Source organism: Mycetomoellerius zeteki, unplaced genomic scaffold (assembly GCF_001594055.1).
Source record: "Mycetomoellerius zeteki isolate Tzet28-1 unplaced genomic scaffold, Tzet1.0 scaffold96, whole genome shotgun sequence".
Classification (NCBI taxonomy): Eukaryota; Metazoa; Arthropoda; class Insecta; order Hymenoptera; family Formicidae; genus Mycetomoellerius; species Mycetomoellerius zeteki.
Window position 1 is genome coordinate 2,082,796 of NW_017257999.1, and position 11,816 is coordinate 2,094,611.

The window sequence follows — 11,816 nt, forward strand, 5'->3', positions numbered from 1 at the left end:
CATTCGCTTTGTCACAAGAGAGGCGTAATATACGGTTTTGTTGACAAAATCATACGTTTGTGTCATCCCCGTTTCCAGCAAAATAATTTTATTAATGCAATTAATATTTTTTTAATGGTTATCCACTGGAATTTGTTTTTTCTTCTATAAAAAAAAGAATAAAGTTCCACATTGATTCTAACAATGGAACTGTTGACAAAAAAGTCAAGGAGAAAATTTTCACAATACCTTATGTGAATTCGGTACCTGAAAAATTTACTCCAATTGCTAACAGGTTTCATTGTAAATTAATCTTCTCTATCTCAAATTCACTATGGAACTTTATAAGAAAGGGCAAAGACCAGCTGGATCCTTTATGCAATCAAAACGTTGTCTATAAGATCTCTTGTGATGATTGCGATGTCAGTTACGTAGGTCAGATAAAAAGACAATTAAAGATAAGATTACACGAACATGTCTCCGATATTAATAAGAAGTCAAAATCTCCAACGGTGATTACTAATCACCGCATTGACCAGAATCATAATTTTGACTGGGGTAACGTTGAAATTTTAGATATAGAAGCTTCTTATAATAAGGGACTAATATCGGGAGATAGTCAATAGTTCACATTAAAAAACAAAAACATGGGATAAACAAACAAAATGATACAGATTCTCTGCCGGATATCATATCTTAATATTATACAATCTCTTTCCCCTTCCTAACATTATCCTCTGTCCTCTTCCATTTATTGTCCTTTCTTTGTTTCCTTGTTGTCTTTTTGTCATAACATCGCCTAACATCGTCGAAGATACATGTTCTCTCCAATATATCGTATTATGACTTACTTTTGCCTACTATGTACGACTTAATTAATTTTGCGTTTTTCTCTCAACGTTCGACTCACTTCATTACGACAAATCAAGGTATATATATGTATGTAACTTAATTGGTACTAAATTACTATAAAATATATACGTACTTGATAATTTAATTTTAAATGTAACGCAATGTTAGTTTATTAATTTTATTTTGATGTGAATTTGTAAAATTGTAGATTTTAAATAATAAGATGAGATCACTTTTATATCAGTTAAATGATGCTAATTTTACATATGGACCACACACATCAAATAATAGGGAATACAGAAATAACCGATACGTTTCACTGGATACTGTAATCTGACCGACAACTTATGTAATGTTATTTATCTTTACATTGAAAATGACTCGATCGACGTCGAAACGTTTGTATGAATATTAAATATTCTTTATAGGTATTTTAATTGGCTTGTAGCCTTTCTTTTATTTATTGATTTTAATTGAAAACAAATAAATCGCGCACGTAAAAAAAATCAGGTTACTACTTGCGGATTAAAAATTGTTTTTGGATGGCATTTTGCGCTATATAATTAATAGCTCTATCACAATAGAAAAGAAAGAGATTTCGTGTGTCGATTATAAAGTATAGTCAGAGCATGGTGCATCAACGGGAGACGAATTTATCTTCCTCCATTTTCCGGCGTCGTATCTCTCGCGACGGTAACGAGACGGGGAGAGGGGGAGAGAGAGAGACTCCGGACTTTCAAGACCCGATTTCGGTTTATCACGCCGGCTTATCTACGTTATACGAGTATTCACGCAAATTTATCGATCTGTCTACAGCCGTTTCGACATAATCGAAGCGCTTCGTTTTGGCTCGAGCGTCAGCTTTATGCCGCTATCCCTCGGGGACGCGATAAGGAAAGGAAAAAAAAAAGAAGTCCGCGGAGTCACGTTATGAGCATGAATTTTTATATTGAGATCTTATCGCCTAGGGTACCGGCGCTACCGGGAAGGGAAAATAAAAGAGGAGATTTGTGGCGCCATAATGACGTTCGCTATTGCAACGCGCGCGAGGTGACCAATTTATTCGATCATTTTGACTCTTTCAAGATCAAGTTTCCTTTTAAAGCGCTCGTACTTTCTAATATCTTCTCTTTCTCTGATTGTGTTTATTTCAATTTGAAAATAATTTGATTAGAATTCACCATCGAGATTATAAAATCTGTATTTATTTCTATTTTAACAAAGCTTCCCATGTCGTATTACTTAAAACATTTTATTCAACAAAGCGTTTACTAGTAATAATTATAAAGACAATTGATTAGTTGCTACTTAATTCAACATTAGCACGCGAGAACACACGTAACGGAATGATATCTTAGCTACGTTTAATTATACGTACGATGCCGACTACGAGAATAAGCTACCAGGCAACACGACGTGAGATATGCTTGTGACGTAATCAAGGCCAATACGATAGCACGTGCTGGGAGAATGCGAAACAATGTTAGAGATACATGATTCTTACATCTACGGGATGTTTATATTAAATGCATTATTTTTCTTATTATTGTTATATAGCGCGTTCAGTATATCGGAGTATATCTGATCGGAGTATTATAGGTATATATTTGAGTAAAATATTTTTCATAAAAAATAAGTAAAAAAATGTATATTTTGTTATTAGATGCATAATTTTTTCAAAAATGAAAAAATATTTTTTTAATAAAAAGTAATGTGAGTTTAACTATGTATTAATGTTTGGATATATTTAATAATAGGACATATTTGGTAATTCATTATGTGTAGTTAAATAAACGCACGCTGTTTTATATTAATTTTGAATTTTGCAATCATACCTTGACTAGTTTTAAATTAATACAATCTATTATGAAGGAAGATTTCCATTTATATGCAGTTATGGTCGAGTTTTAGCGAAGGCAGCGTGGCCGAGCGGTCTAAGGCGCTGGTTTTAGGCACCAGTCCGTAAGGGCGTGGGTTCGAATCCCACCGCTGTCAAATCTTTTTTTTTTTCATTTTATGTTTTGGTGATTTTCAGTAGAGACGATTTGAAATCATATAGATCATAAAAATAGTATATACGAATTAATTTAATTATTCTAGCTATGTGTTCTAGCTGTGTTTATATTAACATTTATTTAATGAAATTAATAATTGCGGTATAGAGACAATATGTTTAAACAATTATCTTTTAACATTTTAAGTTTCTTTTCAATACCTTACATATCAATATTACCGATTTTTTTTATAACTCCGTTACATATCGAAAGGGAATTTCAAGGACAGTATTGCAATAATTTATGTAGGCAACTTTACAGTAATATGATCATTATCTATGCAGTAGCCAGTAATACACACAAGCTTGTGTTAACTATACGTAGCCGTGTGTTTAATATGTATAGTATGAAGTTGATAATTTCGTTCTGCGATTGTAAAATTAATATTTAAAAGCAGCATTAATTTATTTGGTGTAATGAACATGTGAAATAAAGAGCGAAAAATCAAAAGTTTAGGTCCCACCGAGATTTGAACTCGGATCGCTGGATTCAGAGTCCAGAGTGCTAACCATTACACCATGGGACCTTCAAAAAGCTTTGCTGATAAGAGAGTTAAAAAGCACTTTGCCCTGGAACATTTTGCAACATAATTGCATTTAGATCAATATTTCGTAAGATAGCGATGACATTCAACCTTCTGCGTTTGAAATATGAATTCGTATCATCCATCATGACTCGGCGCACTCGGCGATATTCACACAGTAGGTATAGACTTTTGTATTTAACGTTTAACCACCTGATTTTTTATCGAATAAATTTTTCTTACATTAATTAAAATAATCGATGACATTATATAAAATAGATTGCTACTCTCGTGTTAGTCGGAGCACATCAAAAAAGGGGGATGTAGCTCAGTGGTAGAGCGTTCGCTTTGCATGTGAAAGGCCCCGGGTTCGATCCCCGGCATCTCCAATTTTTTTGCTACAATCGTTCATGTGTGACAATTTATTTTGTCTTTCATAGAAAACAATTCATTATTGTACACCTATGTTATTTTGTTCGAACTTCAATATGAATTTCTGAAAGAAAGAATGAAAAATATAATCGATAAATAAGAACCCTATACGGTCGAAGCTAGATCTTAAAATGCTTTAAATAATTCAATCTTGAATCACTAAATATGATATATATGTACTTGACATATATACTACAATTGTAGTCTAACGAACTGTGCACCGAAATATTTCCGGACTAAACACAATTAAACCACTATAGTAAATTTCGCGAATTAAATTAAATTCTAATAATTTCGATGCTCAATCAGGCATCATATTTCGAAGATATTAATATGCTGAAAAACTGTAATTAAACTTATCAGGACGTTCGTACGGAATACAAGAGATCCGGGTTCGACTCCCGGCCGAGGTAATATTTTTCGTAATAGGTTTAATTACAGTTTTTCAGCACATTAATATCTTTGAAATATGACGCCTGATTGAGCATCGAAATTATTAGAATTTAATTTAATTCGCGAAATTACTACAGTGGTTTAATTGTGTTTAGTCCGGAAATATTTCGGTGCACAAGTTGTGTCTCTCACATACGCGGTCTAAAAATTAAATTATTGAAAAATATAATATTTGTTTATTTTTATATATATAAAATGAACATTAAATTTCTTATGTATGTAATAATATTACATCCCCATTTGTATCACGACTTTTGACGCTTTTAACTTATGTCTGTTAGTGCATTTCGTTTCACGCATAATACACATAATGAGCAACAAGAATAAATGCATCATACTATTTATAATATTACATTAGTATAGATACTAAAATTAAATAATTATTTTTGTTAGAATTTTTACATAGCATTAAAAAAGACTCGACTTAGTACGTATCGTTTGCAATTTTTATTGAAAGCACACAATCGCGAACTTGTTAACATTGGATCGATCGTCGCGCGGTGAAAAAATGGCGCGTATTTAGAACGTCAACCAACGGCCATGGCCGTATGTAAAGCGTGACAAGGGAGACGATAGCATGCAAATGAAACCGCGCAAAGAGATTGAATGGTAATAGTCTTCGATTCGTCATATGCAAAAGTTCCGCGTGTATCCGCGAGCATGGAGCCGTGGCCCCCTCTCTCCTGTCGACGCGAAAGAAAGATGCTATCATTTGAATTGCCGTCGTCATCATACGGGTAGAGATACGTTATGCCTATCTCCATTGAATATACCCGGGAATAATCGTGCGAAATATACTGCGACAGGCTTTCCTTTTTTTCCCTTTCTTTCCTTCTTTTTCTCTCTCCCCGTGGGGTGAATGCAAGCGCTGTGCACGTGGGAATTAATCATCGTTGGAAAAAAACGACGCAATAAGGCAGAACGCGCCTTCGCTGGTTCTCTAATGTAATCGCACGTCGATGAGTCGTATGAGAGGCAAGAAACGCTAGTGGATAACGGCCTTGATTGATTGTAAGCGTATGTAGTAGTCCGTGCTCTATCGATGGTACGGTATACATGCAGCTTTGTTAGCTGCGATTTATTTTTCTTCGCTTGCTCCATTTGAAATATATATTTACACTTATAACAAAGAATGAATGGATCAATTAATATTATAACTTTTTATTTATTCTGAATTTATATATAAGATGTATATTATTAAATATATATGCTATATACTATATATATATAATATACATTTAATAAATTATATATTACATGTAAATTTAAAATAGATAAAAAATTTTACAAGTTAATATCATAAATTATTTATTAAACTAAAATTCGCGTATATTCATTTATCACGAAATATCTGGAAGACATTTCAAAGATACTTGATAATAAGTATTTTTAAATTGATAACAAATTTCGTTATAACTTTAGCTTAATATGATAAAACATAATAAGATATAATTATAATGAAAATTCGTTATCAATTTAAAAATACTTATTATCAAGTATCGTTAAAGATGTCTTCCAAATATTTCGCATGATAACGATGACTCGTGTAGCAACTAATCAATTGTCTTTATAATTATTATGATTTAAATAAATACTTTGTTGAATGAAACATTTTAAGTTCCATACAGAAAACCTGACAGAATGATTTTTTTTGTCAAAAAATAGATGTTAAAATAAAACTTATATATATAACGACAAAAATGTATTAGCTGTATGAGAATTGAGAATTAAATTCGAACGTGATATTACTGCTAAATTGCCGAATTCTTCGAAAGCGATACTTTACACGGAAATGTATAAATCGGATATGTATGTCTCAACATCGGAGATTCGACAAGATCTAATAGAGTCGCCTTAAACCTGCGGTATTCGAAGTATTCTCCCGAAGGGGAAAATAAGAGAGAGTTCGCCAGGATCCCCTGTCACTGAACCGTTATAATATCCTGTCCGGCAATCCCGGGTATCTATTTTGTCCCCGAGGAAGAGATGTGAAAACAACATAAAAAAATCTCGCCGCGCATAGATATCGAGTTTTGACCCCCCGGGCTGGGGTCAGCACTGGAGCGTATGACCATTTTGTCACCCTCGCCGAAAATTTTATTTACGAATATCCTTTCGTCGTGCGCGCGAAAGTGCTCGCGCTGTCCGAATTCGTGACGCGACATAAAAGTGCCGGCACCCCCGCCGGTGCAGTCGTGGATTCTTTCCGAGTTACAAGCGGCGTAACTTCCGGCTGAATTTAAATGTCCAATTGTCAGCGGCGCCGCGCTACGAGCCCTTCGACGGACGTTTTACGGGCAATCGACGACGAAGGAATAACTTGTTCCGCAACTTTTTCCGTCCAGCTATAGAATCCGTTATGACATCATGGATGAATTTTGATTCCGCGTAAGAGCTATCTTCGAGTGTTATTGCGATCGGTCGAGCGATACGTATTTGCGGAATTATTTCACGAACGGAAGCAGTTTCACATTTAGGGCAGCATTGAATTAACCTGTTTCTCGAAAAACTCTTTCAAGGATGTGACTCACGTTTGTAAAATATAAATTTATGTTGTTTACTATGTGAGTAAGGTGAATGTCCCTATTTCTACTCAAATCTCGATTTCTACTCACTATGAACTTTTCTCCTTAATATAAATATTCAGCTGATAGAATAAGTTACAGAAAGATTAATTATACATAATTTATATACTTCCACGTAAGTTGCATAGGCTCACTGCTCGCCAAGTATGTATTTAAAAATGAATTTATATATATTCGAGCAATCGTCGTTATTAGTAATTTCAATTATGGCGCTATTGATTTGCGTAAGCACTAGCGATTCAGATTTTGTCTAACCACTAAACAACTTTTACATCGTTTCACGAAAAGTTTTTGTGTCTTTAAAAATAGGGAGTACATAATGAGTAGATATGCGATTATCGTGATTTCTGTTGAATAGAAATACGTACATTTTATGCATTGCGTTTAATTCAAGATTATTCATAACAAAAGCCTTTAAAATGATATTTTTTCATATTTAAAATATAATACGGTTCGTATAGTGATAAGTAATCATACTTTTTCGTTAATTGTTACATAAAAGAATAATTTAAATTTCTATTTTTGGTACAATTTATCTTAAATGAATAGAAATAGGGACATTCACATCTTATGTGTTGTAACTATATACATAATATGTATGTTGAGAGAAAGGTTATACTTATAACATGGATTAATTATCGATAGAAACTCACACAGAACTTTTGATTTGTACAGAAAGTATTTAATTCTGAAATGCTAGATTCATATTTTTTAATTACACTACGTGAAATCGTAGAAAATTACTTGCATAATTAAGAACTTTTTCACACTTTTTAATATTTACTTTATAAAAAAAAATGTTTACTTCATAAGACAAATAATTGCAAGGTATTAAAATAACTGACCTATTGCTATTTTAATGTAAAAAATAAACTTTAATGTTAAACAATCTTATTAAATGTTATTTTAACTTTCTGAAGACCGGCATGTTTTTGGTCGACTTTTTTATTTTAAGAGCTAGAACTTTTTTGTCAATATCATGGGGTTGAGTGGCGAAAAAGGTGGCGAGTCCCTAAAGGGGCTTCCGGTCCTCCAGAGGTTAAGCTATCAAAATTTTAATAACGAAAACTATACTAAACTCAAAGTGTATGGATGCAAATTCATTCCCAGTACCATTCCAGGATTAAAGAGCTCGTGTTCTATGAAAACAATCTCTCATTTTCGGAAGTAATCTCAGGCTTCAACCAAATTGTAGCAACTTTAATTTATACCGAAATAATTTCACGGCTCTCTCAACCCCACGACGAATAAGAATTACGCGAGGGTGAACTCATAGAGAGAATATTTAGAACAATAAGTCGTGGTGGGTGTTCGATGACACGAAGTGCAGCGGGAAGTGACGGGACGCGATGAATGAAGATATCCGTAGAGCGAAAATCCGTCAAATAAAGATCACGCCCGCCTCCATGCCAGAGATAATAATGCTGCCGGCACAGACGGTTTTTGTATCCTCGGCTTTCTTCATTCTTCCTTCGTCGCCCGCGCTTCCTAGAGACGACGGTGGGGTGCTTTAAATATTTAGCCGGCTAATTTTCGCGAGGATTTTTAAGTTGACGAAGGAAAGTGAGAATTGAAAAGAAACTCGACGACGCGACGAGATCGGAGAGAGAGGCGGCCGAGCGAAATGTCCTCTAGACTGAAATAATAATGAGAGGCGCCAGCGCCTTTAATCACGATATTAAACATTTACGATCGCCACGGCGGTGTCCTGCTACGCTAAGATTACTGCGCTCCTTTTCTCGCACGGCCTCGATCCGATCTTCCCCCTGGTACAAAGCGACTTTCGCTGTAACCCTCCTACGTCCCTTGTTTACGTCTAGTCGTTGATAACCTTACACGATGATCTACCTCGCCTTAGGATATTTTCAACAAGCGTCTAGTCTGGAATGCGCTTTAAGTCGTCTTGAACGAAATGTAAACATGCGAAAGTTGATAAAGTTTATTAAGCATGTATATTTATACCTTATCATGCGATAAATGCAAAATATGATCTCGCCTTAATGAGCAGTGTAATCTTTCTTGCTTTTTATTTATAGTACACGCTAATATGCTCAGATATATTTAGATACACTTTGAGATAAGTTTTTACTTGAAGTAGAAATGATACGGTTAAACATGTCGGAATAAACCTCGGGAAGACAAATCTACTGCGATATACCGATAGATAGATCTGGACTCGAGATTATTGCAACGGACGAGTCGGGGTGGAATATAATTTGCAGTAGAATGGGCAATTCGGGTGAAAGGACCGTGGACACTGGCGAAAAAGTCCATTTTTCTTGGCCGACGTTGCTATCGCCAGATTATGTCCTGCGCAGCTATATTGATGACAATGGCAAAGCCACCGAACCGACTAGCCGGCTCAATCTAGTCCACCGTTTGTTTTGCTTTCACACAATTTGTCATCCATTGTCTGAGCGCACGTACACTCGGTGCCCCGACCACCTCCAATCGTTATTTATGATTTCAAGAAGACGCTTGATTAATTTTTATCTCTTCCTCCTCATGTCCGAAAATTGTTAGCTCGGTTTCAAAACTCCGTGAAAAAGTCTCTCTAATTCCTCGTAATTAACGTGAAATAATTTTCCACTGATATTCGGTAGAACCATCTAAGCACCCATCTTACGATGAAAATTACATTTTTAAGCCGCGATTTAAGATGACACTGATGCGAAGTGATAGTCCGACTGAACGGAGAATAATTTAATATTCTTTATTCCAGTAACACGATTTTACGGAACAACGGGTACGACGCCCGAGCATTAGAAATACGATTTTCCTTTAGCAATCGCAAGGGATGGTTGGAGCTGTCGGGAAGCATTTTCCTCGAACCTATCTCGCAGAATTTTTTTTGCATGCTTTGTTCTCCTTCGAATTGAGTCATGATAAGATCTTAAAGTCACGTAATAATATACAACATGAAAAATGAAGAGAAAAAAATAAGAACGTTTGAATTTACAGGCAAGATGTAGATTCACATGTCACATTTTTCAAGGCTGTAGTTATCCAGGGACAATTAAACATACAATACTCTTTAACCTTAATTAAATGAAATATTTTTCCATTATTAAATTTAATGTGTATCACTTTTAGGAATTATACATTGCATGGTCACAGATTGTAAATTTTTATTTAATCAAAACTAAAATATCTAAAAAAAAAAAAATAAATTTAGTAAAATCATTCAGTGAAATGCAGAAAAGAGAGGAAAGCAACATTTTTCAAACATTAGGTAAGTACGCGTTCTACTTTTTTTGGCTTTCCTTTTTTCTTTTATGTTGTACCTGGATTTCGAAATCCGACCGCGGTATTAGCAACGAATACTAAACTGCAGGGGATCTCGCAGGCTCCATTGTGCACTCCGCGTGCAAGGATTGCCTGAAATACGTTCAGCTTTTTTTTCTTTTTTTCCCTCCAGTCTCTTTTTAACATTATGAGACGCCTCTCGTGTCGCACTCTCGAACGAAGTCGAGAAGTTCACGGGGTAACGTGAGAATGACAACAGATGCGGCGGAATGAAATTACAAGGTGTCTCGACATTATGTCAGCGTGTTGTGCTTTTTCAGCGAAATTATTGTGACAGGCATCTCAATGTGCAATTGTCGCTTTTTCTCTTTCTTTCTGCCATCCAATCCCCTCTTTCTCTCTCGCTCTCTCTTCTTCTTTCGAAGACTCCCCTTTGCCATAGGGTGGACACTTTTTACGGTGTCAAGTCCTGGTCTTTTGGGAAAAGGGTCTGCGTCGTCTGTCGTTTGGCTAATCCTATTTAATCGACGGCTTTTCCTTTTCGATACACCGATCAGCCTAAAAATAGCGCTTGAAAAAGATCGATAAAAACGTCGGATTTTATGAAACTTTAAAGTGAGACATTCGTATCTACTCTCATATACGTGTAAAATTTTATTCAGCTTTATACTGTTCAACTTTATTCATATATTTGAATAAATTTCTCTTTAGAAGATTTTTATTTAAAAAAAAATTAGCTTTCTTATACATAGATATAATATTCATGTTATGTTACAAACACGTTGATAATTTTTACGCTTTTAGTGTCTTTACTATTTACGAAATTATTGTTAACTTTATTGTGAGAGCAATTGCTTGGAATTGGTATTGTACAAGATTACGTCGGTTTATTTTGCATTCTAATTGTTTATGATTATTTTTCATTAAGTTATTTATACTTGGCACAATTATCACCGCTATCAGTCTTTACACTGAAGTTATTTTGAATTCAATTACGTCGGAAACCTTCGTTGTTTATCTTCTCGCGGAAAAATCGCGTCATGCTTGCTCGAGATATCATTAATAATAAATTATAAATATGAATGAAACAAATATTTTATAATGCTTTAGAAGAAAATAAGAATAAATTATTTATGTATTATATTTAGTGTATTTCAAACTTAATTATGTGGATAAATCTAGAAATGAAGTATGTCGTTATATAAAAATTAACAAGCACATGTTTTTAAATAATAAAAAATCATAAGCACTTTTTCTTATTGTTTCATGAATACTTTTTGAAAAAAAAATTTGCTAAGTGTGGGGTTCGAACCCACGCTCCCAGATGGGAACCAGATCTTAAGTCTGGCGCCTTAGACCGCTCGGCCAACCTAGCTTCGTTGATTATTGGGTATAAATGTCACTAGATAATGTATTTATGTATTTGTGTTATACAATAACAATGATTTTCACTTCAAAATTCGTAAAACAATATTTTATAATTGTTTACATTATTTTATTTAAATTTTCATTTAAATTTAAATTTAAATATTCGAAAATGGCTTTATTTCTTCGTTTTGTAATTAGAATTGTCACGTGATTACAATATCACATGGCATCGATTTTTAAAAATATATCAATGAATGCAAACATAAATTAATGATATTTTAGAATTAATAATACGTTATATATTTTTAAAATTCTGTTATTTTT

General features: G+C 34.2%; 4 non-coding genes across 4 annotated transcripts; 2 read left to right on the forward strand and 2 right to left on the reverse strand.

Annotated features, from left to right (window-relative positions):
- Positions 1 to 2,746: 2,746 nt before the first annotated feature.
- Positions 2,747 to 2,826, forward strand: TRNAL-UAG (transfer RNA leucine (anticodon UAG)). Its single transcript has one exon. It is a non-coding gene; the product is annotated as a tRNA-Leu (tRNA).
- Positions 2,827 to 3,339: 513 nt separating this feature from the next.
- TRNAQ-CUG (transfer RNA glutamine (anticodon CUG)) lies at positions 3,340 to 3,411 on the reverse strand. Its single transcript has one exon. It is a non-coding gene; the product is annotated as a tRNA-Gln (tRNA).
- A 314-nt stretch (positions 3,412 to 3,725) lies between these two features.
- On the forward strand, positions 3,726 to 3,797 carry TRNAA-UGC (transfer RNA alanine (anticodon UGC)). Its single transcript has one exon. It is a non-coding gene; the product is annotated as a tRNA-Ala (tRNA).
- Positions 3,798 to 11,415: 7,618 nt separating this feature from the next.
- TRNAL-UAA (transfer RNA leucine (anticodon UAA)) lies at positions 11,416 to 11,499 on the reverse strand. The gene has a single exon. It is a non-coding gene; the product is annotated as a tRNA-Leu (tRNA).
- Positions 11,500 to 11,816: the final 317 nt, after the last annotated feature.